The sequence below is a fragment of the Acomys minous genome (assembly GCF_964271855.1).
Source record: "Acomys minous genome assembly, chromosome: 5".
Taxonomy (NCBI): Eukaryota; Metazoa; Chordata; class Mammalia; order Rodentia; family Muridae; genus Acomys; species Acomys minous.
The window spans coordinates 14,845,850-14,873,773 of record NC_140494.1 but is presented as its reverse complement, the minus strand read 5'-3'; the positions used below and the strand labels follow the sequence as shown (position 1 = coordinate 14,873,773).

At 45.5% G+C, this 27,924-nt stretch overlaps 1 protein-coding gene across 3 annotated transcripts in view; it reads left to right on the top strand.

Moving 5' to 3' along the window:
• FAM107B (family with sequence similarity 107 member B) overlaps positions 1 to 27,924 on the top strand; it is a 66,464-nt gene that overhangs the window by 7,203 nt on the left and 31,337 nt on the right. The gene's annotated exons all lie outside the window — the stretch shown is intronic.

Here is a 27,924-nt window from a genome sequence, read left to right as displayed (position 1 = left end):
CAGCTGCTGCTGTAGAGCATGCTCCCTCGGGGTGGGGTGGGGGCTCAGAACGTGGGTCACCCCTTAGGAGATGGTGTAAGGAGGCAGGGTGAGTGGAATGGTGAGGAAAATGCACTGCAGTTCCTACAGGTCCTGCTGTGCTGGGCCCAGGTCGGTTGCTCTGTGCTCATGGACCTGGAAACAGAGTAAAGTCTGACAGTGGCCTGTTAGGGATCCTCTGTTCTTATCTGTGAAATCAGTGAGAGCAACATATGCACATACAGGAAGTGTAGTTACCCCTACCTCACAGTTATTGGAAGTGTCCTGTCTAGTAGACCTAATGCAAAATGCTTTATGAGGCTTGTTCATTCAGCATTAGGGAATGCTGGGATGTGCCAATCTGTATTGCAGACTCTAGGATCTGGGCACAGGACAGACCAGAGTCTCACATGTATGGAATTAGTGTGCTAGTGGCTGATAGGCAGTGAATAAATACACAGATGAGGTAGTTCTTACAGCTGTGCTGCTGAGGAAACAAGTCTGGCTGAGCTGCAACCTGCCGGAGAGGGAGTGATGCTTTTAATAGGGGGAAGGCCCTACTTTGAGTTTGAACAAAGGGAACAAGCCCATGTAGCCCACTCCAGTCTGGGTAGAGTAAAGGGCCTGAGGTCCGTGGGTGCTGGCTATAGAAGGAACCACTGGAAGGCTAATACGGATGGAGCCAGGTGGGCAGGCAGGAAGAAGGCTTCGAGATGAGGTCCCATGGTGCGGAAACTGGCTGATACACAAGTCATTGGAGAGTCCTGGCGGAAGAGATGGCTTTGCGTTTTATGCCTGTCTCTCCTGGTGTGGAGAGTATCTGTGGTTCCTGAGGATCCAGCATAGACGCAGGAAGGTCAGTAGAAGCAGATGCTCAGCTGTATCCCTAGAGATGCTCTGGCGACTTACTGTATGGAGCTGGCAAGAAGTAGCTGGGTGATGTAATTTGAAGATAGGACACAATGACTTGCTAATGACTTGGAATTGATATTGGCAGCAGTAGACTCATGAGCGACACCTACATGGGACCCTGCCACCAGGTGAACCACGAGAAGAGGAACACTGGCTGAGCATTATCTTCATGCTACACTGTAGCCTTGGAAATGAGTATCACCTTGTTCTTGTGTCACAGACCAGGAAGCCAAGGAATAGAGGCTGTCCTGGAAGAGGCTGGGATTGGGATTAGGATTTATTGGAGCAGCTGCCTTTTCATCTCGTTTTTCCCACTGCCTATATCTGAATGAGGATGGCAGGTGGATCTGAAGTTTCTTCTGAACACTTTGGAAACATCTGGTTTTTTGTTTGTTTTTTTTTTTTACAGTACACCTTTGTCGATGTATAATGTATATTTCATTGAATTCACCCATTATCAATGTATTAGTTCATATTTTTCATAACTTGTAGGCTTGGCAGCTTCAGCTCAGCTCAGTTTTAGATTCTGCAGTCAGTTCCTATTCTCATCCTCAGCCTTAAGCAACCACAGCTCGCTTTCGGCCTCTACAGAGTTTTGCCATTTCAGAAATTTTGGAAAAATGGAATACACAGTATAGAGTTGACTTCGTTCAGCTGCATAATGTTTGGAGTTTCATTCATTGTTTCATAATTCATATGCTTTTAAGGGGCATTCTTGGGTTTACCGTGTGCTGATGGGAAAACATCATTAGGAAGAACCTTAAGACGACATTAATAACAACAGAAGTTAGTGCTCACCAATGCATGGCTCTGTGAACTTGGTTATCTTCTGTGATCTGCTGCGTCCACGAGGGTGGCTCTCTGGTTAGTGCTCGAGCAAGGAGGAGTCTAAAGTGCTGAGAGACTAAAAAGCTTGCCCGGGGGAGCAAGGCTTTGTCTGTATAGGACTGTCTCTTCATCACCCCGCTGGGCTCTTCTGACTCCTGATTTAAAGCCTGCACGGACTAAGGCACCAGCCAAGGACAATACAGGCGGTAAACTTTAAACCCCTACCCAGATCTAGCCAATGGTCAGAACATTCTCCACAGTAGAGTGGAGAGTGGGATATGACTTTCTCACGTACTCTGGTGCCTCACCTTTGACCATGTCCCCTGGAGGGGGAGACCTGGTGGCACTCAGAGGAAGGACAGCAGGTTACCAAGAAGAGATTTGATACCCTATGAGCATATACAGGGGGAGGTAATCCCCCTCAGGAACAGTCATAGGGGAGGGGAATAAGGGGAAAATGGGAGGGAGGGAAGAATGGGAGGATACAAGGGATGGGATAACCATTGAAATGTAACAAGAATAAATTAATAAAAAAAGGAAAAAAAAAATAAAGCCTGCATGGCTTCCAAGAGAGCCAAGACTTCCAGTCGGGAAAACAGGCTTGCAGATAAGTCTGGAGTTGTAGCTTTAAGAAAAATGTTTGTCCCAGATTTTTAGTTTGGCTTTACCATATGGAGATTATGGTGTCTTAAAGTGATCCCTTTGTGGGGTAATTTTCTTAGGCGTAACACCAGAGTGGCACCAGATTAAAAGCACATAATTATGCCATTAGGGAGAGCATGCGTGCCTGAGTTATGTTTTAAATATGGTGTTTACCAGAAATACTTTTCTGTATGAAGTACTCTGAGGCTATTTATGACTTTACTATTACTGGATAGAATTTAATTTGGCATCGTCATTTTGAATGATGATTATATAACTGCATTAGATATTAATGTATTTTCTCCTCTTTGTGCCAACTGCATAATTTGAACATTTTTTCTATCTATGTAACATTCCTTCCTATTAGAAGAATTCATATCCTTCTCACAAAAGGATTCCTTATGTATTACAAGTATTCTGAAGCTGGGGAAAATGTTTTCAACAACTCATTCACACCAATAGATCAATAAGAGCTGGTCACGTTTGTTTATCTGGGGTAAGCTCTGATGAGCCAGACTTGTTTACAGCAGGGAGCTGTTTGGAATAAGGACACACTGTATAGCCAGATTTCACCCCTGGTTCCTTGCTACTTCCACATCTTTCTAAATTCCTAAAGTGGAATTGTAGCATTGTTGCACTAGCTTCTCAAAGGCAGTGTGCCTCCCATCTTTTAGGATCTTGACGTGTAATGAAAGTTGCTGGTTCAGAGTCTCAACCAAAACCCTGGATTTCTTTTTAAGAAAGTCTGGTTTTAAGAAAAGAAAAAAGTAACAATTTTAATTTAAAAAGATTTCCGTTGACTTGTTTAAACTGCAGGAGTCTGCTTCCCCACCCCCCCACCCCAAGAAATTAGTAGGAATGATGCTAGACTCTGAAGTTGGTGGAAAAACAAATCAAATCCTTTCCCCCACCCCCCAACCTGGAAGTAGAGACACTAGAGTAGGCCTTGTTTAGGATGTGATGCAAAATCTAAGTGCTTTTCTTTCAACCCCCAGCATCTTGCTCACTTCAGATCTGACCTCTCTACCTGAAGCACTGACTTTCCTCTTTCTACAAGAATAAGTTTCAGATAAAACCCTGGACTGCTACAAACTTATTTGCAAAAGTTTCTGGGTGGGAAGATCTGAAGTTTCCTTTTGGGGTATCCCCAGGACTGTCCCGTGTTCTTGTGACCTCAGAGGCTTCCCTTTCTCAGCTGGGGAGAGCACACCGTCCTTGCTTATTTCTGGAGCTAGGCCCTGCCCTTTGCCCAAGGGGTGACTAAAGGTACTGTCAACTGAAAACCTGGCCAGGTGTGCAGGAAGCCCAGAGAGCTGTTGAATTTGTCTTCATCTTAACATTGGCCTCATTTCTTAATAGTACAGCAGTAGCTTTATTATGCTTGGTTTCTTTGAAGCCAAATCTTTAAAATGTGCACAAGACACATGTGCTGGTTCCACCGCAGCTGTTCTTCCTCAGAACCTTCTTCCTGGTGCTGTTGGTTTGTTGAGGAAACCTGGTCAGTTGTGTAGTAAATGGCCCACTTCCTGGATTGACTAGTCTGCCTTGAAAACTTGTTCCACGAGTTCTTGTCGGTCTGCACACTGGAACTCAGCACACCTCTCCACTGGGTTCACGGTCAGCTCTTTGGGAAGGGCTAATTTGTTGGTAGTAACATCTGCTTTGTGTTGCATCATCCCAGTGTGTGGCTGTCACTCACAGCGATATGGACATTGACCAACCGGTTTCTGTGTTGGCAGCTTGATCCATCATTGTGAATTTCCCCCATCCATCGACCGTTCTCCTAATGTCGTTAGCATCTATTGATGGTGGTTGCTTGAATTAAGTAGTTCATTAGAGATTGTTTGATGAGCAGGTTAGTGAGTGTGAGATGAGACCCACCTTGGCCAAAGGGTCTGGCAAACTCCATGTTGTAGCAGCTGAAGGATGTTAGAGACTTAATAGAGAAAACAGAATGCCTGGGCTCTTTTAGTCATTGAATGTAATGTACTTCCTACCATTAATAATTGCCATTTGCACTGTCTTTTATAAATATTTTTGTGTCAGGTTAGTCTTATTCTAAGTCAAGTTTTATAGTCGTATTAACTCCTGTGTGTTTATGCTGTTAGGCGCTTATAGCATAGGATTATAAGGTACAGTCCCCTGTGGTGTCACAGACCATCGCTTTTTATCTTCTTCAGTAACCAGTTGAGACTTTCTGATGTGTAAGGATGTGTATGACCAGACTTTTCTTAGAAAAATGTAAGTCATTAATCTACTTTAAAAAGGGGTGGGGGTGAGGGTGTTAGAGAGATAGTTCAGTGGCTATGGCTGCTTACTGACCTTCAAAGGACTCAAGTTTAGTTTCCAGACCCTATGTTGGGTGGGTCACACCCATCTTAACTACAGCTCCAGAGGATCTAATGCCTTCTTTCAGCTTCCATGGGCACCAGCATACACATGGCATATAAACATGTATCCACAGCACATGTGCACACATGCGCATGTACATGCACATACCCACACACCTAAATTCACTTCTTTTAAGAAGAGGAAAATGAAAATGATGGGCTGGAAAGACAGCTGAGTTGGTAAAGTACTGGTTGTATAAGCCTGTGGACCTGAATGTGATACCCAGAATTGTTCAAAAGCTGTACTGGGGAGACAGGGAAAGGAGGATCATGGGTGCTCACTGGCCAGCCAGTCTAGCTGATCTGATGAGCAACTGACTTTGTCTCTAAATAGAACTAGATAATGATTATGAAAGACACCTGACATCAACCTCAGGCCTTCCCATATACTGAGGCGACACACACGCAGAAGGGGAGAATGAAAATGCTGAGGTAGTTTTGTTTTAGTTCTTCCAAAACACAGGAGAAGTTGAAGTTTTCAACTTGAGTCTAAAGAGTGGTTGGGAAAGATGGGTTACTGCCAGTAGGAAGTGTAGAGTGCGCTCCTTTTAAAGGGCCATGCCAAAGCAAATGACGTTGGCTTACTTCACCAGCAAGCTGCAGCCTGACACTACGGTCAGGTCTGGGGATACTGCCAGCATTGCAAGGATATGGGAACGGATTGGTTCCTCCTGTGTGCATGCCCTTCTCTTGGTACCATAGTGTGCTTCTGGAAACCACACTGCAACAAGGATCATCACCATGATGGTGCTAAGAGCTGGGCATCCCTCCCACAGACAGTGTCTTAGTTAAAGTTCATGCTTTTGACTAGACAATTGGTATCAAGTAACTCTTGCCTCTGACCATAAAGTGTTGAAAAAAAAAGATGAAATCTGGAATGATAAAAGAATTTGACATTGTAAAATGATACTAACAAAAGCCACAGGAATCAGTCTCTGTTTTTTAGGGGATGGGGACAGTGGTGAATAAAGTAATCCTTAGATGTTTCAGCGGCCTTCCCAAGACACAGTTGATGACAGTAGTTTGCAGCCTAGACTCACACTATAAAATGTTCCCTAATACTTGGGTGTTTATGTGCATGCTAAATGCTCCCTATACATCAGTTTTTAGTCTCCTTACAACCATGATATAGGACTGTAACTGACTCTATTCTACCAAAGCAGAGACATTCCATAATCTCCAGTGTCACATGGACCTTGCTTATACTAACTACAGAAAGTGTGCTGGTATTCATCCTGTGGTCCTGCCAGACCTCCTGCCTTTCTGCCTCCATCCCTCTTAACTATTTTAATGCCCTCTGCCTTATGATATATAAATTATACAACACGCAACAGTTGTGGTATGAGGGTTTTTGTGATTATTGTGAGAAGGACAAGGGAGAGAGGGAGAGACGGTAGAGAGGTGAGAGAGACAAAGTGCAGGGTTTGTCATGTTTGCCTTGGGTTCTTGGTGGCAGTCGCCATAGCAGGTAATATCAGAGGTTGCTAAGCAATCTAGAGGCAGGCTAGCAGATCGTCTGGTGAACTACCACACCTCCCCCCTTTTTTTTGTTAAAGGAATACCATATTCTTATTGCCCATAAATATTCTTTCCAGGGTCTTCCATGTACCCTGAAGATCTATATGATATTTTTGTTTGTTTGTTTGTTTTTCAAGGCAGGGTTTCTCTTTGTAGTCCTGGCTGTTCTGGAACTTGCTGTGTAGACCAGGCTAGCCTCAAACTCAGAAATCTGCTTGCCTCTGCCTCCCGAGTGCTTGGATCAAAGGTGTGCACCACCACTGTCTGGTGTGCATGATTTTTTTTAAAAAAAAAGATCGCCAGCTTTAAGTTTGGTCAGTGGAAATTGACGTGCTACCTAGAGTATTATTTAAATGATGATTTCGCCTTGGCTTTTTAAAAAGGCATTAAAAAGGCTTTGAGGTACTAGATGTTTCAAGATTCTAGATGTCTAAGTAGGTTGGGACTGATAGTACATTTTTATAAGTGCCTTAGACCAACTCACATAAAGCAAAAAAAGCAAACCATCCTTCTGATCATTTTTATTTTACAAAATCACCACTTATTTTTTAAATACTTGAAAACATCACCAGGGATTTGTCACAGGGGTCACCTGGGAACTGCTTGTCCCTTCTTGTCTTCACTGTACATGCTGGGCAGTTTTGGACCTAAGGCTTCCTGCTGGTACCCCTAGGGAGATGTGTCGGTGGGGGTGGGTGGGATTCAGGCCCTAAATCACCCCTCTGGTGAAAGGAGGAGGAAGAAGGTGCAATGCCTGTTCTTCCCCACTCCCCACCCCCACGGCCCAGGTTAGCCTTGGTTCCTTAAAGCTACAGGCATCCCTGCCCTCTGCAGCACAGGAAACACAGTGTATGTGCTGAGAGCTGTTCACTAGACTAGTTGCCATGTTACAGGAGCACTCGAGGGTAAGGGGAATGGAGACCAGTGTCCTCTTGGATGTGGCTTGTTCTCTGACCCATAAGCAGCTCATACAGTTTGTAGTAAAATAAAAATGTACTTGGCTTTGAGGCTCTCCTCACATGTGCCCAAGGAGTGCATGTTTGACTCAGTGTCCCTAAACTACAATCCTTTGTGCTCTTCCTGATTCACACTTAATGGATGAGATCCATGACTGTTTTTCCCTCTAGTCCATTTCTGCTAGAAACCAGGCAGCCTGTCTACTGTCTGGAACATGATGCATGCATGTGCTTTGAGGAGAACAGAGTGCATAGCTGACTAATTTCAAAAACAGCCTATTTATAGCCCTTCAGAATAACTGTCAGACACTTGGTCTGTGCACTCTTGCTAACATCATGTGGATCAACATGGCCTTTTAAATGGAAATAAATTGTTTTTTATGTGTGGGGGCGACTCATTTGGTAGTCCTCTATCAATTCGTATCCCAACTCTGTCTCTGAAGTGTGTCCCTGCAGTTAATAGCTCAGCAAGGAGGTTCCAACAATTAGCATTGTATTCAATGTGGGATCGTGCTTTAGAGAACTCAGAACTGGTGTGTGTGTGTGTGTGTGTGTGTGTGTGTGTGTGTAAAAGGAAGGGAGAGGGGAGGAGGGAGGGAGAGAAGAGAGTGAGAGAGTGAGAGAAAGAGGGGGAGAGGGAGAGGGAGAGGGGGGTGGTGGAGTGTATTTGGGTGTTGGGGCTGGAGGAGGTTATTATCAGAAGTCCCACTCTATCATTTCTCACCATATGCCCTTGAGCTAGAGTCCCTTACTGAACCTGGAGCTAGCCTGGTAGCCACTAAGCCCAGTAACACACTTGCTTCTCCTCCTGCCACACCACCACAGTGCTTGGGCTACAGGTATATATATGGCCACACCTGCCTTTTAATGTCTTGGGAATTTGACTCATGTCTTCATTCTTTCTGAGCAAGTACCTCTCCCAGCCTTTTTATTTTATAAGCAGCTGAAGCTTCTGGTCACACAGGACCTAAAGCTACTTTGAATGTATCTGCAACTGGGACTCTTTTCCCTTGACCTCAACCTTAGAACAGTGTTGCTGACTGTCAGGGTCTAGCCTTATCATACCTGGCCCATTGTTTGCCACCACAAAGAATACAAACAGGAACAGGAAACAAAAGTCACTAGTTCCTGAGATGGAGAAAAAGTGATGAGGTTTGAAATTCTGTATGGAAGAGACAAGTTCTTATTTATCAAGTAGAAAATTTAAAACATATTAGGTGTTAAAAATAGTTTCTCATACAGAGGCCTAGGTATTTGTTTACATGCAAGAGAACTTTCTTTGCTGTCTCTCCATTTTGACTTCTAGGGTGAGCGATTTCCTGTGGTTGAATATATTTATAAGTTCTTTCTATAAATGTAAGATTGTATTTTGTGAATAAACACATGGGAATAAAACAAGAAGTTCTTCTCGTGGTTGTTGAATGGGACATCTCAAGCATCGCCATGGCCTTGGTCTTTTGCAGGCACGGGGCATTATTTATTGGTTCTAACAGAGCGCAGAGAGAGTAATAACTTGATGTTGGCTGGAACTGACGTGTGAGGATGTTCTTTTCCCTCATGAACTCAAACGATGTTGTCATCTTTGCTTTCTAACCCTAGAGTGAGCCAGCAGGTAAAGTGTAGGAACCACGCCTGTGTGCAGGTATCAACAATACTCCTCGTGTGTGCTTCTCCAGGGTGGTGTCTTGATACGTGACTGCTGACAAGGCTACCCAATGGCAGAGACTTTTGGTCCCATTAGAACTGGAGAGAATTTTCGCAGGCTTGGGCCTGAAGTGCTGGGCTAGCTTTAATCAGTGGTAGGACATAGAAGTGAGATAATAGTAGACAGAGGATTCAGGCCGGAGCGTTGACATCTGTCTACTATCGTTGTCATGAACCACCATGTCGGAAGACAAGTTGAAGAGGAAAGAGTTTATTGGGCTTATGCTTCCAGTTTACTGTTCCTCATCAAAGGAAATCAGGACAGAAACCTGGAGGCAGGAGCTGATGCAGAGGCCACCGAGTGCCACTGCTTGCTGGTTTGCTCCATGGCCTGCTCAGTTCCTCACCTCCACCCCAGGAGCCCCCACAGTGGGCTGGGCCTCCCCCAACAGGCCTGCCCACAACCTGATCCCATGGTGGCATCTTCTTAATTGAGGCTCCTTCCTCTTAGATGACTTTAGCTTGTGTCCGTTTGACATAAAGTTATCCAGAACAGAATCTAATTGGAGAATGGAGGGGACACCCCTGGGCATGAAAGCGTAGGTGGCTGTTGATTTGGACTTCCAGATGTTGAATGGCGTACGTGATCAGCGTTCACTTCTTAGTTAGGAGATGAGAGTGTTGTCTGGCAGGCTTGGAGTTAGGATGGGCCTGCACTCAGGTTTATAGATAAGCTCTTGCTGTGTCCTGATGTGGCAGAGAGGAAAAGTGGCTTCCCTTCGTGCTCCCCAAGGGCTCGACTCTGGTTACTACCTCCTCAATGTTCCATTTCCAGTCACCATTGCATTTGGGGTAGGGTTCCAGAGCATGGATTTTAGGAGTGCTCCAACATCTGCTCTGTGGTGGAGTCAAGGCGATCGGTGATCTAGACTCCGTGGGAAGATGGCAAGGTTGCTTCTTAGAGGCACTCTGCAGGTGTTCAGGGATCCAGGATGGATGTGGGGGTAAAGGGTTGCAAGTGCAGACCTGACAGTGTTGGCGTCAGGCCTGAAAGCCAGAGCAGGTTACCCAAACCCAAGGGAGCAGTAATGCTGAGCAGGTGGTCGTGCCCAGTGTATTTGCTGTTCCATGGAGGCCTGGCATTCAAGGAGTGCTTGCTGGTTGTGAGTAGCACTATGCTCAAGCAAGCGGGACTCAGGGTCACCTATTAGTGGCAGGAGGAGAGCAGGGAAGGAGCCTTCTGCACAGGGTCAGTTTCTCCTGGCTTGACTGGCTGGCTAGTCTGGGTAGGGTTGCTAACAGAGGCTCTCTATCTACTCTAAAATGTGATGTGGCCATGGTTGATAGTATGATTGCCCAGCCTACATGCACATGGATGCATGTATGGATGAAGACTTGTCCCCCAGGTGGCTTCCATGGTGACTCAACAGTTTGCCCGTGTCACTGGAGACACCTGGCTATTCTCTCTGCATGTTTACTCTTGGAATTCTACAAGACACCATGCCTTCTTCTCTGGGTTTGTTGTAGGTGACTGACTGTTTGCTCAGCTAATATTGGAAATGTGAGTACGTCACATGCCACAGCACCTGTCACCACACCTATTCTGAGTCTCTTAGAAGACAGTGGCTTCTTTCCCTGCAGCTCATAGGAGCACAGTAGGCCCCATAAGATGTGGCTGATGAAGACTGTTTAGAAAAGGAAGCAGGACATGCCCCTTGGGTTAGTGTCTAGATGTAAGTGAGTTTATACCATTTGATTCTTTCTGCTTCTGGGTGAACTCACTCATTATGATCATTTCTAGTTCAATCCATTTGTCTACAAATTTTGGGAATTCCTTGTTTTTAATAGCTGAGTAGTATTCCATAGTGTAAATGTACCACAGTTTCTTTATCCATTCTTCTACTGAGGGACACTTAGGCTGTTTCCATGTTCTGGCTATTATGAATAAGGCCACTATGAACATGGCTATAGAAGGATCCAGAGGGTCCTAGAAACCTACCAGAATAACATTATGATGGGCGGATCTGGGCCCAGGGGTTCTGCTCAAACTATGGCACCAGCCAAGGACAATACGTGCAGTAAGCTTTGAACCCCTACCCAGATCTAGCCAATGGACAGGACATTCTCTACTGTTGAGTGGAGAGTGGGGACTGACTTTCACACAAACTCTGGTGCCCCATATTTGACCACGTCCCCTAGATGGAGAGGCCTGGTGGTACTCAGAGGGAGGATAGCAGGCTACCATGAAGAGACTTGATACCCTATGAGCATATACAATGGGAAGAGGTCCCCCTCAGTCACAGTTATAGGAGAGGGGAGTAGGGGGAAAGCAGGAGGGAGGGAGGAATGGGAGGATACAAGAGATGGGATAACAATTGAGATGTAATATGAATAAATTAATAAAATATTTAAAAAAAAAGAAAAGCAGGGGAGCGAGGAAGAGGAAGGAGGGGACGCTGAGGCCTTTTTACTTTCCAGCCTGATGAGAACTGGTTTGGGGCTGCTGGGAAGATGGGCATGAGGGAGTCAGGGCAATGGGGGGGGGGGTGGATCCAGGGTCCTCAGGGTCACGGCTCTTCATGCAGAGGGCACCCCACGCTTGGGTTCCTTTTGGGAATCAAGAGTGAGGTTTTTATTCAGGCCATTTTATTTGGAGGCCACTGTATGCAGACAATTACCATGCTGCGACACCTCTGTTCATGGTGAATGCCGCAGGATGAGAAAGCAGTCCCATGGGGTGTGCGCTTACTCTCCCGCCTTTCGGTCGCTCCTGTGTTCACTTGGTTGCGCACTGAGATTTCCCATGTCTGGCTGGAAACAGGACCCTGTTGTTCTGATCTTGGTACCTTGTAGGGCTTTCCTGCATCCTGACGTTGGGCTTCTGACACTAAGCTGATTGTTCTCAGTTGTGGGGCTCACCGCTTATCACCATGGGGCCTGAGTGAGCTTCAGAAAGTCCTGTCTCCCTTGCTCCTCTCAGCTGGCCTTTGTCTGTGCTTGTCGGAAGCTATGATCTACAGGAGGAGCTGGGATTCCCTTTATAAGGTGGCGTTTTCTCTGTGCTTCTGTCATTTCTGGTCCACATATCCAGTACCCTCTCCCTAAGGACAGTGACAACAATGGGCCTCTTAGGGAGAAAGCCTCAGCCTGCTCTTTGAATGGCGTCTCTACTTATGGCTCCTAAGAAGTGACTTTGTGATGGCAGGGTGTGTCTTGCAAGGCTGAAATTCAGGAGATCCTTCTAGCAAGCAGATGGGCTTGGATTTCCTTCCTTTCCCCCCTGTAGGTTGCTTCTAGCATGAACTTTTCCCTTTTCTCCCTGGCTGCTGGTATCTGCAAGTGTGCCTTCCGGCTCCACCTACCCTATTTTATGACTTGGGTGGAGTGATGTATCCGGCCACAAGTTCCTTGAGTCTTTTCTAAAAAAAAAAAAAAAAAAACAAACAAACCAAAAAACCCTAAAAACAAAGACAGATGGACAGAGGGTCATGCAGCAAGCTGGTGATAGCAGAGATCAAAACACGCTAGAGTCTACAAGGGAGTGGGTGGCACATGCTCAGGAAGGTGCGCCCATATCCTGTTTTCAGAGTTCTGTGGTCTGTCCTGTGGTTCTGCATTTCATGTCACTTGTCACTTCTTAGCAGCAGGTAGATGCTCTGAAGAATATTCAGTTCTGGATTGCACATATCTGGATCTTAAGTGAGACCCCCGCTTGTTAGCCAAGGGAAGGATCTAGCCTCATTTCTTTTCCTGGGGAACATCTCTACCTTGTGAACCAGTTTTCTCTTTCCAGGTCTTTAAACTGAGACCCAGTGTGAGAGGAATGGGGTCTGGAGTTCCACTGCTTGGGCCCACCTTCTGGCTCTGCAGTTCACCAGGCCTCAAGGACCTGCCTGAGTTTGTTTCCTAGCTAGTAAACTAGCAATGGCGCCCCCTTCTGTGAGTTTGGTGGTAGCACAGTGTTCCTGCATAGGGTAAGCACTCTGCGTGTGCTTGTTGGAAGCATGGCCTGCAAAGCTCTGTTTGTGAGCATAGGCTCTCCTGGGCACCTGCTCTGTCTTCTAATCCAAGAGTGAGTTTTTTGGGAACCTTCCATGCATTTATGAGGACAGCAAGTCACAGGTATTTTGAAGGAGGGGGGGGGTTTGTTCCATCGTCCCCGCGCTCCAAACCCAGATCTGATATACACAAGTGTCACTGATAAGTGATGGTGTTCTTGATTGTGAGGACAGAGGTTAATTCTAGTGTCCCACAACCAGAAGAGTCACAAAGGATCCATCAGCAGTATGCTAGAACTGAAGTGCCAACCTGACAGGCACCCTCCGCAACTGTCAACAGTGTGGAACCTTACGTGCTATGTCTTATACCAAATGGACATCAAGTTTGAAGCCCCTGGCTGGTGTGGTCACCTGCAGTGACATCAGAGGTAGATAACACCATGAACATCTAGGTCTGGATAAGGCTACATCACACGGGATGGCTTTGGGCACTTTCTAGAAGAGTTGGGTTCTAGTGGTCTGAGCCTAGAGAGTTCGAGTCTGGTGTCGCCTCTGCTCCCTCCCTGGCTGGTTTCCACTAATGTCTTGGCCTTGCCTTGGCCTTTCCGGTTTCCTAGGACCTTCTCTGGAAAGCCATGCAGAGGCCACAGTCCGTCTTCCCCGGCTTTGCTTTCTGTGCTCAGACCTCACCAGGCGCACCGCTTAATACCGTAGCCCTCCCCGTCCGGGAGGCTACACGCTTGCCCGGTCCAGGCGCAGGCATACGGCTATTCTTCCTTAGTGACCTGGAGCCTCAGGCATCTTTCAGCCTCAGAGGGCCCCTCTTACACTCCCCAAAGCAGCAGGACATGGGTTCTCTAGAGCTTCACCCCTGAGGACAGCTGACTCCTTCTCCATCTCCTAAGTGTGCCTGTGGGCAAGGTATTTGGGGACATTCTGCAGAATACATTATCTGAGAGCCATCTTGGTATGAAGTTAGGATCCTGGGAGAATGAAGGCCAGGCATAACCTGAGCCTTTGGCCTTTAACAGCCTTTTTAAAAATAGAAACCAAGAAAACAGCCGTGTGCTCATTGCGCTTGTATTTGTGCGTGCATGAATGGAGGATAGTTTCTGCATTGCTGCTCTTTGCTCCTTAGCTAAGGCATGTGGGAAATGTCTTCTAGACCAGCATACTATGGTGTTTTTCTTTTTCCTTGAGAAAGTTGCATGCTATTTTTTTTTCGCCTTAAGAATGAAGAATTTGTGACTTTTTGATCCTGGACACCAGGAAGCAGGTGCTGCAGTTGACTCTCAGGCCTGGGAATGCCATTAGACTGATGGAGTGGCACTTTGGGTGCTCTGTGTATTGGATGTTTCGGCTTTCTAATTCTACCTTATTTATGTACTAGCATATCTGACTGAATGCATAGCTCAATATTTATAGTGCCATTGGTCTTCCTCAAAAAGAGTTTAGGGGCTGACAAAATGTTTAAAATAATTTTATGCTCTAATATGGGGTACTGAGTAGATTCTTTTTTGGTGTACATAGTATATTTGATGTATGCATGTCTGTGTGTATGTACATGTGTGTATGTGTCCATACATGTAGTGTCCATGTAGAGGTCAGGGGACAACTTCAGGTGTCCGTCTTCACCTTGATCAAGACAGGCTGTCTTCCTGGCTAGCTGGTACTGTTTTCAAAGGATTTTCCCCATGTGGGATCAGACACAGAATAAGACAGAATGACAGGTGGGCGGAACCCTCAGGCCTCACTCCTAATGACCTCTTAGCCTCAGCTTTAGATGGATGCTGGGGACTCAGACTCAGACTCAGCTGAGCCATCTCTCAAGCCCTGCAATAAGACCCTTGAATCCAGGGCCTTGCCTTGCCAATGTTGAGCAAGCAGTCTACTGCTGTGTTACATCCCTGCCCCTTAATGTTTTGAGACAAAGTCTAGTGCATGTTAGCCTCAAATGTGTGATCCTCCTGCCTCAGTCTCCCAGGATCTTAGATTAGACATAAGCCTAGCCCAGCTTAAATGTGAAATTCTGTTGCTGTTGTGTTTTTCACATCAGAGAGTGGGTCTGAGATGAAGGAATGCCTTGTGCTCAGGTAGCAGTTTTAGGTTTGTCACAGGCTCAGTGTGGAGGAGGATGCTGGTCAATAATCAGAGTGCCATTTGGCTCTCATGGATTCTACTTGATTTATTCCAGTTGTGAGGTTTTTTTTTTTTTTTTTTTTTTTTTTTTTTTTTTTTTTAGTTACTTTCCCATTTGAAGGTAAATATTTAATATTTTCAGGGCAGTCAAAAACCTGGCTTCTGAATAGTAATGTGATTCCCAGATTTTGATGTTTCTAAAGGACTTGAGGTTTTCTCCTTGGTAATGTCATACCTTTTGCAGTTTCTGGAAGCTCAGCAATTGTGTGGCCATTTACAAATGGCTCTTAATCTTCACAAACCACTTGGGAGAGAGCTACACTTTAATAAATTCATTTTTAAAGTTGTTGTGTCACTTGATAACTATTTTAGCTGAAAATTAAGGAAGTGATTTTTAAAAATGAGTTTATTTGCTCCTTTGAGCTTAATGCTTACTACACTGTAGGCGTTTCCCAGCTGCTTGTGTTGGGGGTGCATTTTTAGGAGAAGCCATGGGAATTGGGAATTAATAGAAAATAACTTCATTTTTTTTGTTATAATTCTGACACTGTCTTTGATTGAGTTACTTTTCTTGTTGCTGAGATAGACTACCTGACAGAAACCACTTAAGAGAGGAACAGTTTGTTTTGGCTCACAGTTTCAGAGGGCTTGCAGCTTACTCTGGTGGGAAAGACATGGTGGTAGAGTGCCTTTGCTCTGGGAGGCGAGAGTGTGAGGGTGCGTTTACGTTGGGAGTTGGTCTGTGTTATTGACCTCCGTCCCACAGTGAAGCCTTACATTGTAAAGGTTCCACAACATGTCCAGATAGTCCCCTCTGTCTGGGGACCAAATGTCCAAGCATATTAGCCTGTGGGGGACACTTTGGTTTCAAACCGTAGCAGCCTGAAGACCAAACATGTGATCAGAGTTCTTATTTCTTGCTTGAGTTTAAATGAAAATGTTTTGTCCTTTTTGGGGAGTCTGGGTGAGAGATCATTACTTGAAGAAGTGATGAACTGCAGATGAGCTCACCAAGTGCACTCTGGGTAGAATGTAGGTCCAGCTAACACTCAGCCCTCAGCAGTGATTTATCAGGCAGGATGCTCACGTTTCCCTTCTGCCCCATTCCCCCTCATTTCAATTTCTTTTATAATAGTTGTAATTTTCTTTACTGAAAGCCCCCCCCTCTCTCTCTGTGTGTGTGTGTGTGAGCACGTGAGTGCAGGTGCCTGCAGGGGCTAGAAGAGGGTACCATAGCCCCTGGAGCTGCACTTGCAGGCATCTATGAGCCTTCCCCACCATGTGGGCGCTGGGAGCTGGACCTTGGTCCTCTGGAAGAGCAGCAAGCACTCTTTACTGATAAGCTGTCTCTCCAACCCCAATAGTTAAAGTGTTTTAACAAGAATCTCCAAAATGACTTTTCTCTTGTAGATGAAAGTATAGTTTTTAGTTTTCTTGCCTTCTGAATGACCTCCTGGCTGGGAAAAAAGTCCTGAGGGCCGCTGGGATTTACTCATCAACAGGACTAGAAAGTGAACAGTTTGGCAAACTCCCATCTCTCAGCAACTCTGAGATGGGTTTCCCCTCCAGTGAAGACTTGTCATGTTTACAAACCATTATTATTTCAGAATCATCAAAGGAAACACGCATCCACGAGAGGGAAGGAGCTTTGTTTATTTTTCAGTTTCCTTCACTGTATTTTTAACATTGAGGAAATTGCTGAAAAAGCTTTGGCAAAGTGAAGACAGATGAGTAAGATGAGACCGTGTTTGTGGAATGCATTAAGCTCCTAAATACAGCAGGCATCCTCTGCAAGATACACGATGAGCCGTTTGCCCTCTCGGAGCTTGAGGTCAGTGTCTCAAGGGAAGCCGGCTGAGATTTCAAATTAACAACAGCTTTACACTTTAGAAATGCAGACTTCATCGTTTTACCTTTTGACTGGTCCTCGTTTTATTAAATGTTATCATGGATGTCAGCGTAGGACTACCCAGTTGGGAAGAATTTTGTTAAAACGAGTGTACCTTAAAACAAAACAAAACAAAACAAAACAAAACAAAACAAAACAAAACAAAAAAACTAGCTTTAACTAAATGTGCGTCGTCCTGACTTGCGTAGTCACAGAAATATTAACTGTCCAGTGATATTTAGGAGGAAAAGTGGTCCATTTACTTCTGGAGCCTCACGTGAAGGGAAAGCTGTGGGTTACCAGGAAAGATTTTTTTTTCCTTCTTAGGGCCAGTGTGGATGTGCGCTGTGACAAGCGCAGGCTGAGTTTAACGGGCTCTGCACCTGGGGTCAAGCAGGATTCAAGCAGCTGCCACACTGCAAGCTGCAGGGCACAGAATAAACAGCATACCTTTGGAAAGAAAATGCTTTTAAAACGTCACTTAATTACTTTAAAACATTTTATTTTTTTAATTCACGTGTTTCTGTGTGAGTGTATGTCACATGTGTGCTGTTGCCTATCGAAGCAGAAGAGAATGCCGTATCCCCAGAGTTACAGATGGTTTGTGAGCCTCCTGCCACCCCCGATATGGGTGCTGGGAAGAGAACGTGGGTCCCCTTCTCCTCCTCCGTCCCTGGCTACTGCTCCTCTGTGGCTACTTAAAGGGCTCCGCACGACTGCAGTGATACCTTATTTGTCTTTCTGTGACTAACTTATCTCACTAAGCTTGCTGTCCCCAAGTTTCATCAAGGTCATAGCATGGGTCAGACATTCTCTTTTTCTGGCTGAATAGTAGTCCATTGTATGCAGAAAGCACATTTTGTTTGTTCACTTATCTATTACTGGATCTCATTATTTTTGTTAGGTGTGTTAGAAATGCACTTTCAACCATAAAACACAGTAGCAAAATGTGTGTCTCTGTGACATAATCACCATCGTATTATGAAGCACAGATGTGGGGGGGTCTGTGCCAGGGTCTGTTTTTTTGAAGGAGGGTTGAGAAAGGATGTCACTGTGTAGCCCCAGCTGAACTGTTGTGCCCAGGCTGGGTACCCTGCCTTTGCCTCCCGTGCACTGGGATCAAAGGTGCACGCCACCACTCATGGCTGGAGTCATGGTGCAAAAATGCTTGCTTACCATTAGGGTCTGACTGGGAAGTGTGCCCATGTGTAACCCCTCCTCGTGGCTGTTTGCTTGGTGTCTAGGCTGCCACACAGCACATTCTCTTTGCTGAGTTTTCATGTCTCTCCACCTCGTAGGTGAGGCCCAGCACAGAGTGGGATCAACACTTACTATAGACAATTTGGAAGCTCTGGCTCCTACTTTGTTCCATGCAAGAAGCTGTGTCCGTTTACTGTTCTCTGTTGATTCCTGTGGATAATTTACCCTTATGAGCACCTTATGACAAAGGCCAGCAAGGTCTGCTTTCATGGAAGGCCACCACGAAGCTGCACTGTGAGTGTAGAATGTCATATTTCCTCTCCTGCTGTGCACAGATGCGGCGCAGGGTAGTGTAGACGATTCTGATCTCTGGGATAAAAGGGATCTGGACTCACACTTCCTGCTACTGGGAGTTGTGACCAACTATGCACAAATTAGAAAGTAACTTCTTAACTTTGTGCAGAATTTAAAGGTCTGTGGTGACTTGTGTTAAGAGTGGAGACACGTTGGGGAGATGTATGATGTAATAATGCTAAAACACCACATAATCTTCTTTTCTTTGTTCCATGTAAACTTACGGATGCAGCTACCTGCTGCTTTTCCTTACTGCATGATTTATGTGTGGTCCCTGTGCTTTCCCTCTGTCTCCTGTGCTGGCCAGTTTTGAATCACTGTACTACAGGCTCCTGGCTTGATTTACTGCAAAGAGCAAGGCCTGGGCAGACATCTCCAACCACTGAAATCTCCAGGACTGTGGTGGCTTTGATCTGCAGCAGCTCAGAGCAGAACTCAGCATGTGCAGGTGTAAATAGAGTGTCCCAAATGCCATTGTCACCAGTCACATTTCTACCAGTCTGGGTTGTCCTTAGAAACCATAGCTTGCCTTTGGGTTACTGAGTAAATTATATCTACTATGTGTTTATAACAAATGGCTCATACAGACTCACTTGGGAGTACTTACATTAGGACACCTAAGGTAATTTTACCCAGTTATCCATTTGTTACATACTAGATAAAAGATTTTTGGAGAAGGGTTATATATTCAATTGTGAGTGAGTGTGTGTGTGTGTGTGTGTGTGTGTGTGTGTGTGTGTGTGTGTGTGTGTTTTGAGTGTATGTGACTAAATCCTGTTCTTAGTGAATTGGGTTTTTAAATTATACTTGTTTTATGCATTATTATTATTACTACTACTACTGTTACTACTACGAGCACACCAGCACTGAACTATGCCACCAAAGTCTTACAGGTCTTGGGACACCTTTTTTTCACATTGGTAGCTGTGCAGTGTTTTCTGTGTGGGAGAGGGCTAAAGTATGAGAGGGGAGGCAGGAAGAACAGATAAAACTCACTAGCGTAATTGGTTTTTAAAATCCCACATGTCCGGTGATAGACTTGGGAGGAATGTGAGAGAACCAGACATGGGCCAGGTGGCATTGTTTGCATTTTTCAGGGTCTCTCATGGAGCCTCTCAACCCTACAGTGCACAGGGAGCCTTGCGCATGCCTGGTTACTGTGCCCTAGTGCGGGGTGGGAAGGAGATAGAGCATAGAGCATCCTTGTCTTCGGCTAAGAGCAACTTCTGTGTAGGACTCTGCAGTTGTAATTATACATTCTTTGCTTTGATGTAGATTTGATGTTTTCTAATAGGTTATCGATCCTGTTCAGAGATGAGGAGCCTTCAGCCCAGTGCGCACATAATATTTAGAACTGGGTCTATAACACAGGCCAGTCTTCCCCTTGAGATTGCATTCCACTGGAAAGTCCACATTTTATAAGTGAGCTGGGATGTTGTGAGCACTCCCTGAGGTGTTTGTTTCTGATATGCCCCAGAGCCTGTGTACTCTAGGTCTCGAGGTGACATTATAAGGCAGGTTAGAACAGCCGTCTGCAGTTTGGGATAGTGTTTCTAAGTAGTTAGCAGTGAGTCAGTGTGTGTCAGATAGTGCAGTGGTGTGAATGCTAGGCTGAGGGTGGCATCCATGTGGGCTGCAGAGTAGGCCTGACTCATCAGCTGTCAGGCGTATTGTCACAGAGTGAGGGAACTACTTCACCAGGGATGAACCTTGTAAATGTCAGTTATCTGGCACAGAGGGTGTTTGCTTTCCAGTAGAGATGAGGCTCTCATGCACAGCTGAAATTTCCCTGTAGTGTTGGGGGTGCTGCGTGCTGGGTCTGGAAGGGCAGTCCAGTAGCTGGTCATGCTTTGGGGACAGTTTGTTTTGCATCATTTGTCCTGGTCTTTTGTTGTATGAGGCCCCTAAGTTGCAGAGTTCCTGTCTGCTGAGGTCTACACTTGTCCCTTTGCAGTCAGATGGTTGGCTTTCTGTAGCAGAGGCTCCTGCAGGGAGGCCAGTCCTCGAGTGCCTGTCCGTGACACTCTATCTTGACTTGTCCTCTGTGTTCTTCTCCTGTCCCGTGTTCATGCTTTCTCAGTTCTTGCTCCATGTCCACTGGTCCTGCGGTCAGCCTGCAGCTGGTGAGAATCTTGCCACGTCTCTCACGCTTTGGGACATTGAGGTCTGGAAGCAGGAGATGAGACCCTGTCCCTGGCATTGTCCCTCCCTTGAGGCTCATCGCAGCCGTATGTTTTACTAGTCACTTGGGTGCTGAGCTGCAGCGTTCTGCTCACATCTATGTGTGTTAACTCTACTACATGATTCCAGTGGCAACATGAACTGGGAACCGGAAACTCCAGCTTACTCCAGTTTGCCTGCAACTGGGGTGGATTGGGCACAGTCTGTGGATTGAAGACTTAACATAGGACACAGGACTTCCAGTACTCAAACTGGGACCAGTAGCCACCCAAACCAAAGAGTCACTGTTCTGGATCTTGTTAGTAGCAACAACTGCTTCTGATCCAAAGGTCCGAGATCTCCCCGGCTGCATGGAACCTTCAGTGCTTCGCTTATGACGGTGATTCTGGGGAGTGCGGACTCCCTCACAAGCCTCCCTGCTGCCCGTTCCTCCTGCTCTCTCCCGGGAGTTGGTCTTGCCCTGCCCCACGTTTTCACTTTATGCTTCTTAATTCTGGAGTTTCGCTGTTACTCCTCTTTCCCATCTTACTCTCTCTAGTTAGTAATCTTTCCACCACAGACAGGTCAGACAGAGAAAGGCCAATATTGCCAGTTCTTCCTGTTGACCTTTGACACCTCTGCCTGGTCCTGGACCCCACCCTCAATTTGCATATTTTCTGTTCATCATGGAAGAATCCCTCTCACTTCCTACAAGTCAGCCCCATTAGCCTATTTTAGTATCCTCGTTTGTCAAAATATGAATGTGTTTAGTAACATGCGGATGTCTGTCTTTTCTACTTTTCTGTGTTTTCCAGTTTTGTATGATTTATCATTTCTCTTAAAGTCAGAGCACAATTAATATTCTTGGAGTGTGTGTGTGTGTGTGTGTGTGTGTGTGTGTGTGTGTGTATGTGTGTGTGACATGTGTGCCCAATAAGCCTATTTTTCTCTTATTTATAGACTGCATTATAAGAAAACCACTCTTTCCAGTTGGAGCTGAAATAGTTTTTTCCCCTCAAGTTTTTTACTGAGCAGATCAATGTGGCCTTTCCATGACTGCCCTGAGATTCGAGCTTTTCCTTTTATTTTGATAGCCAGTGGGGAGCCTTTCAGATGTAAGAACTCATGTGAACTGAGGTTTTGCACTCAGGGTCAGCATTTGCCTTTTTCTCGTTTCTGTTCTGGCCTGGGTGGAACTGCTGCCTCCCCCACGGCAACAGTTTGCACAGCAAAGGATGTCTGTCCTGGAGTGAGGATGTTCCTTCCTGGCTGAGAGATGACCTGACAAGCTGGCAGCCACTCTGTGGGTTAGTGTCTGGGTCATTTGCTGGTGATGTGAGTGTCCCTTTACAGTTTTATGGCTGGAAATTGAAATAGTTTCAGAAATGTGAGGACTCTGCTTACTTCTGGGCTTTGAAGGGACATTTGGCAGCTGTTGTGTGGCTGAGGCAGCATTGTCCTAAAGGATTGCTGCTCTCAGGCGTTTGTCCTTTGCGGGCAGGAATCCAGATGCGATGGTGCTCACTTTCCTGAAAGTAGAGCTGCTTATCATGTTCTCATTTCTTTGATTTGCATCCTTTATGCTGGAAGTAGTGATTACTAAGATGCTGGAAGACTCCACACAGCATCCACAGAACAAGAACAGAGCAGCTTTGCATCTGACACCTGTCATGTTAAAGACAAGAGCATCATCACATGGACAGCTCCACGCTTGTGCTCTGCCATGGCTTTGCTAACGTGAATGACTTTCAAGATGTGCTGGGGGCTCTCTGGCCAGTATGGAAGGCATGGTTCAGTGCTGGAAAATTATACTACATAATTGTATATTCTAATAACAGTCTATGAAGAGACCCTTCAGACTACTACTTAAAACAATCATAAATGCACATTCCACTTGGAAACAGGCTTCTTTACCATCCATCCAATTTTAGCACATGTTGAAGACTAGAAAATGTACTTCATGAATGCGCAGTGGTTTCTCTTAAGAAGTTGAAGCTACTTTTAGTTCCTTCTTGGGCTTATAGCTGTCTTTATGAATTAGAACTGGCTTGAAAGCGTCTTCAGACTTGGAGGACCGGAAGGAGGGTTATTATTGTATTACCATAACCACAGCAGATCCCACCTTGCCCCTCGCCTGCCTGTGATCCTGAGAACATGGAAGCCCCTCCCCTAACCCAGTTCCTGGTCACCTTTCCTACATGCCTCAGGCCAAATCAGGGGAGCTGAAGATAGCTATTTTATCTACAGGCCTAGAACAGTCCTCAGCATGCCTTGTCCTTCACTGACCACATCATAGGTGCGCCCTGTAGGACTCTAGAACCTGTGTAGATGCCTTCTCTACTTTCTCAGTCATATTTCCTGTCACTTAACCAGATGTGCCCTCTGTAAACTCTCCTGCTGGGGCTGGACACAGCCTGTTCACCCAGAACTTTCACTCTGACTAGTATGTTTTCCCCATTGCCCCACACAGTTTGGTTCTTAATTAGTGTCATATTCACTTGGCTTCATTTTTGTAAAAGAGCAAGAACTGTTAATGTGGACTCGCGCACATCATTCAGCTTAGCGCCTCTAGCCCTGGGAAGGGCCTGTGCTCCCCATGGAGAAGTCTGGCTGGGAGAACAAAAGTAAACATGTTGATGGGGCAAACATTAGGAATTGAGCTGTCTGATCACCCAGACAGAGGGTGTGGGGCATTTGAGGCCACTGAGAACATCCTATAGATGAAATGAAGCTGCCTGCCTGTTGAAATGAGTTTGGGCAGGTACCAACTATGGATTTAGTAATCTGGAAATTGTGTTTTACTCAACCCCACCCTACCCTGGTGTTTTCCTTTTGGGACTAAGGCTTATTACATTACCCGTGCTCTCCTCAACTCACTAAATACCCAGGTAAGCTGTGACTTTGTGATCCTCTTGGCTCAGCCTCCTAAGTAGCTGGGATTAGAGACCTGCACCACCGGGCCTGACAAGCTGTGGTTCTTGTAGCTCTATGAGCCTGCACCGTTCGCATGGTGGTGTTGCGCAGCAGACCCTGCTGTAGTGGTGGCCATGGTGGCTGATTCTCTCTTAATGTCCTTATGCCAGCTGGTTCACATGGACATAAGCAAAATCAGCATGGCCTTTAAGATGTGTGCAGCTCTGTTACTCTTCAGTTGAATCTTTACTACTGAGAAGTTGGCCTTTTTCCTCTCGCTTTCTCATGAACTAATTTGGGCTGTCCTTCCTGTTTAGCTTCTGGAAATTCCCATCCAACTTTGGTCAATTTCTAGCTTTTGAGAAATTTAAATTATAGGTTATGAGCAACCAATCTTTTGTCATCTGTAAACAGGCCAGGACATTGTTTCCCTTCTATATCTCCCGGCGAAACATTTAAATTAGGTTAGAACTAGAGAGAGGTGTTGGTGTTTTGGAGGGGTAACTGTCTGTGTTTAGCTGGGGGAGGTGAGCAACTGTGGGCTTTGCTGTGAATTTTAAGCACAGAGGTGCACAGCTCAGGGCTTTCAGGCATATGAGGGGACACTGCAGACCAAGGAGGGAAAGCTCAGGAACTGGGAAGGGAGTGGGCTGGAGAGGCAGGGGTAAAACATGAACTTTGCCCTTTCAGAATTCCAGGCTTTATGACTTTGGGTAAGTTGCTAATCTCCTGAGCTCAGCTATTCCTCAGCAGTAAGGGCACAAATACTTCCTGCGTAGAACTATCAGGGAGCTTAAAGGAGATGAAATACGAGTGTTTCAAACAATGCCTGGAATGCTGTAAGCACTCAAAAGTTCCCCATAATAAGAGTAGTATTTCAGTGGCCACTCAGACCAGCAGTCATTGCTAATGTAACTACTGTTACAAGTGTCAAAGAACTGATAACACATTGTAAGCAAGGCTTTACAGTAGTGAACCCAGCCAGGGTTGCTATTTAGTAGGAATAAATAGACCAGAAAGGAATGCCTTCCGAGACCCATGAAAATTGTTTCTGTACCTCTGCCAGCCTATACAGGATTAATGAGAGTGCTCACTGACTGCACTTTTTTTCTATAACAACTTTATTGAGATGCTTCATCACATTAGCAAGTGACAGTTGAGGGCTGGGGAGATGGCTCAGTGATTAAAGCACTAGGCACACAAGCATGAGGACCTGAGTTTGAATCCCCAGAACCCATGTAAATGCTGGACACTGTAGAATATGTCTGTCTGTGATCTCAGTGTTCTCACAAGGAGATGGGAGACATAAACTGCCAGCCTAGCTAGTGAGACCCTGCCTCAAACAAGGCAAAAGGCAAGCTAGGACCAGCACATGAGGGTCTTTCCACCCTGAACATAGCATGTGCGTATACACACACACACACACACACACACACACACACACACACACACCCACCCCAAAAACAAATGATAATTAGACATTTAGTCTCTGCTTTGGAGATACATCAGTGTATGAGAGTTAGAGGTGGCCTGTGTTCTCGTGTTACTGTCAGGTAACAGGTGTCCAGCAGTTAGAACAGTCACAGAGAGGAGGGTAGGAAGAGATTGACAGTGGAGGGATCCATGACTGGGGAGTAGGGAAGGTGGTGCTGTGTAGAAATTAAAGGGTGAGGATGAGCCTTGATGGAGGAGGCTTGGGATGGGGGGGGGGAGGTCTGGGAGGCCACATTCCAGGTCAGGGGTGTTGGGTGTACAGGAGGAGTTTGGTGGAGTTCTTAAGTGGGTGAAGGGCAAGGCACAAAGCCATGAAGAGTGAGGTAGCAGGATGGTCAGGTAGGGCAGGGCGTGGTAGTTTCTACTTGGAGGACCTAGTGGGGAGAGCCCTGATAAACTATTGGAAGAAAGCCAATTCTTGCTACAGGGAGGTGCGAATGCTTCCTTGTGTTGTTGGCTGTTTGCACAGAGCTGTCGGTACTAGGGTGTCTTTGGGAGGTAGCAGTGCAGAGATGGATGTGTTCTTACTCTGCAGTTCCACTGAAGACTGTACTGTGAAGCCAGGATGGCCCCATGGTTCCCCCCAGCAGCAGCAGGGAGCAGGTCAGAGGTTTCATTCAGCTGTGGACTGAAAGTAGATGTGGTGTCGGAGCAGGGCCCTCGCTGGCTCAGGGCTATGGCAGAATTGCATAGTGAGCCCTGAGCTGCTTCTGGCAGGCGGTGTGCTGACTGGTATAATTCCATTTCCACCCTGCCAAGCCTGGACAAATACTGGAAATCAGTAATCAGCACTTCTAGGTCTTTTGTGCATTGGGAAGGAGTCACTTGGGCACCCTTATCAGTTGTAAATTTCTGTTATCAAATGAGAGGCCATCAAAGTGGTTAGTTCTAACAGAAGAGCTCACGATATACACTTAAGTTAAGCATTATTAGTTAAAGTGGTGTGTGTGTGTGTGTGTGTGTGTGTGTGTGTGTGTCTGTGTGTAACAATTTTGAGAAAGGAATGAAATACTCAATGTCACAGAGAAATATTCTATGCCTTCTATATGTTCCTGGTCCCTATATGTTCTGAGAGCCCCAGTTATGGTGTGGGGCTACATGGCAGGCATAAGCTTTTCTGTGGGTTGCTGTGGATAATAGGCATCTTTGTGTTATGGATGGATGAAAACGAGACTTGTCTTCTTTCCCTTTTCTGGAGAAGGAAAGTCTGCGACTCTGAAAGCTGTCACATATAGTCTAATTGGATTGCCTGGTGTAGCAATGCAAATGTGTACTTGTATGTACGTGTGTATACTGCTTGTGTTCGTCTATCTGTCTGTCTGTCTGTCTCTCTCTCTGTGTAAGGGTACATCACTTTCTCGGGGCACAGGGTCTGAGGGGTACATCTGGTGTGATGTTTCTGACACTGGAACTTATGTTGTTGGATAAGGTTGTGAAGCTAAATGTAAGAAAATGGTTTGGTAGCAGATGTAATGAAGTGACACATGTCTGACTTCTCCAGTCAGTGAACTGAGGCTTTTATCTTTGCAGTGGCCATTTTAGCAGTAAAACAAAATTCAATTCTTCCTAATAGGATAGAAATATAATTTATATTAAAAGCTAAGAATGAGGTAAAACAAAGCCAAATTAAAGATAGAAGTAAAAATGTTAGTTTCACAAAAACAAAGATTAAAATGCTTAAATTTTATATTAAAAATGCTAGTCTTGGGTACTCTGCTTATTTTATAATTTATAATGAAATTCTGATGTCTGTGGGAGTATAAGTCCAAGTTCACAATGTCATCAGTATTTAATTAAAGTAACAGATGCATCAGTAAATCTACTTTTGTTAGATTTTATTGCTTAACATGATCTTGTCTTGTTTCACAATAACATTTTTCTTTAAGGTAAAAACAAACATTTCTTCAAATTATTAATAGATTTATAATAACAATGCTGTATCTTCTGAATGTTTAGAAATTCAGTCTGTGTTGTGGGTACACTTTTCCAAATGAAGATTTTTTACTCTGGGTTATAATCCTCCCTGTTTTGAGAAAGAGAGTTCTTAGTTCTTGGGGGGATGGATTTTTAAAAACTAGTTAATGGTGTATGCAGAATATAAAGCAAGGAGCTTTATGGCTTGATGCTGATCTGTGCAAGTTTGTGCACTCTTGCTATGGCAACATTTCAATTTAATTTTTATTATTTACTTACTTACATGAATGATTGTCCACTCACTGTAAGAAGTTTCTCTGACCGAGGCTGAGAGCACCACACATCTGTGGGCATAAACATCAATATTCACAAGGCAGTCGGACAACATGACCATTTTGCAAAACAAAGTCAGTAGATTCTCCCCTTGGCCTGGGACTTCCCTAGCTATGGGTTTTGACCACAGTTACTGTACCAGGCATGAATTTCCTCCTGTGGTACAGGCCTCAAATCCAGTCAAGAGAGCAGTTTATATCGCCCTAGAGAGCCTTGCCACGGTTGACCGGTGGGCACTCCTTGCTGGGAGGGTTGATACTGTATCCTGTAGGGTCCAGCACCAGGTAAGACCTTTGATGCCTTCTGCCCCTGCAGCCTGTACAGCCCTGAGCAGCACTGTGCGAGCTGGCCCCCAGGGAGCGTTTCCTGGTCAGTTCAAGACTGATTCTTCTGCGTCGTCCCGCAACCAACAGCGGAATTCTTTAAGTCTAATATTTAGAGTTGTTTTCCATAGGAAGGTGCCGCTCATCCACCAGTTAACGCTGATGTATGCATGTAGCCTGCTTCCACTAGCAGTCAAGTCTCCCTCTTCATCTGCTTTCTTGGTAAAGGAGTGCAGACTGCTGGCTAAGTGTGTAGACAGGAGAGAATGTAACCCCGACTGGAAAAGCCCAGTCAGGCCT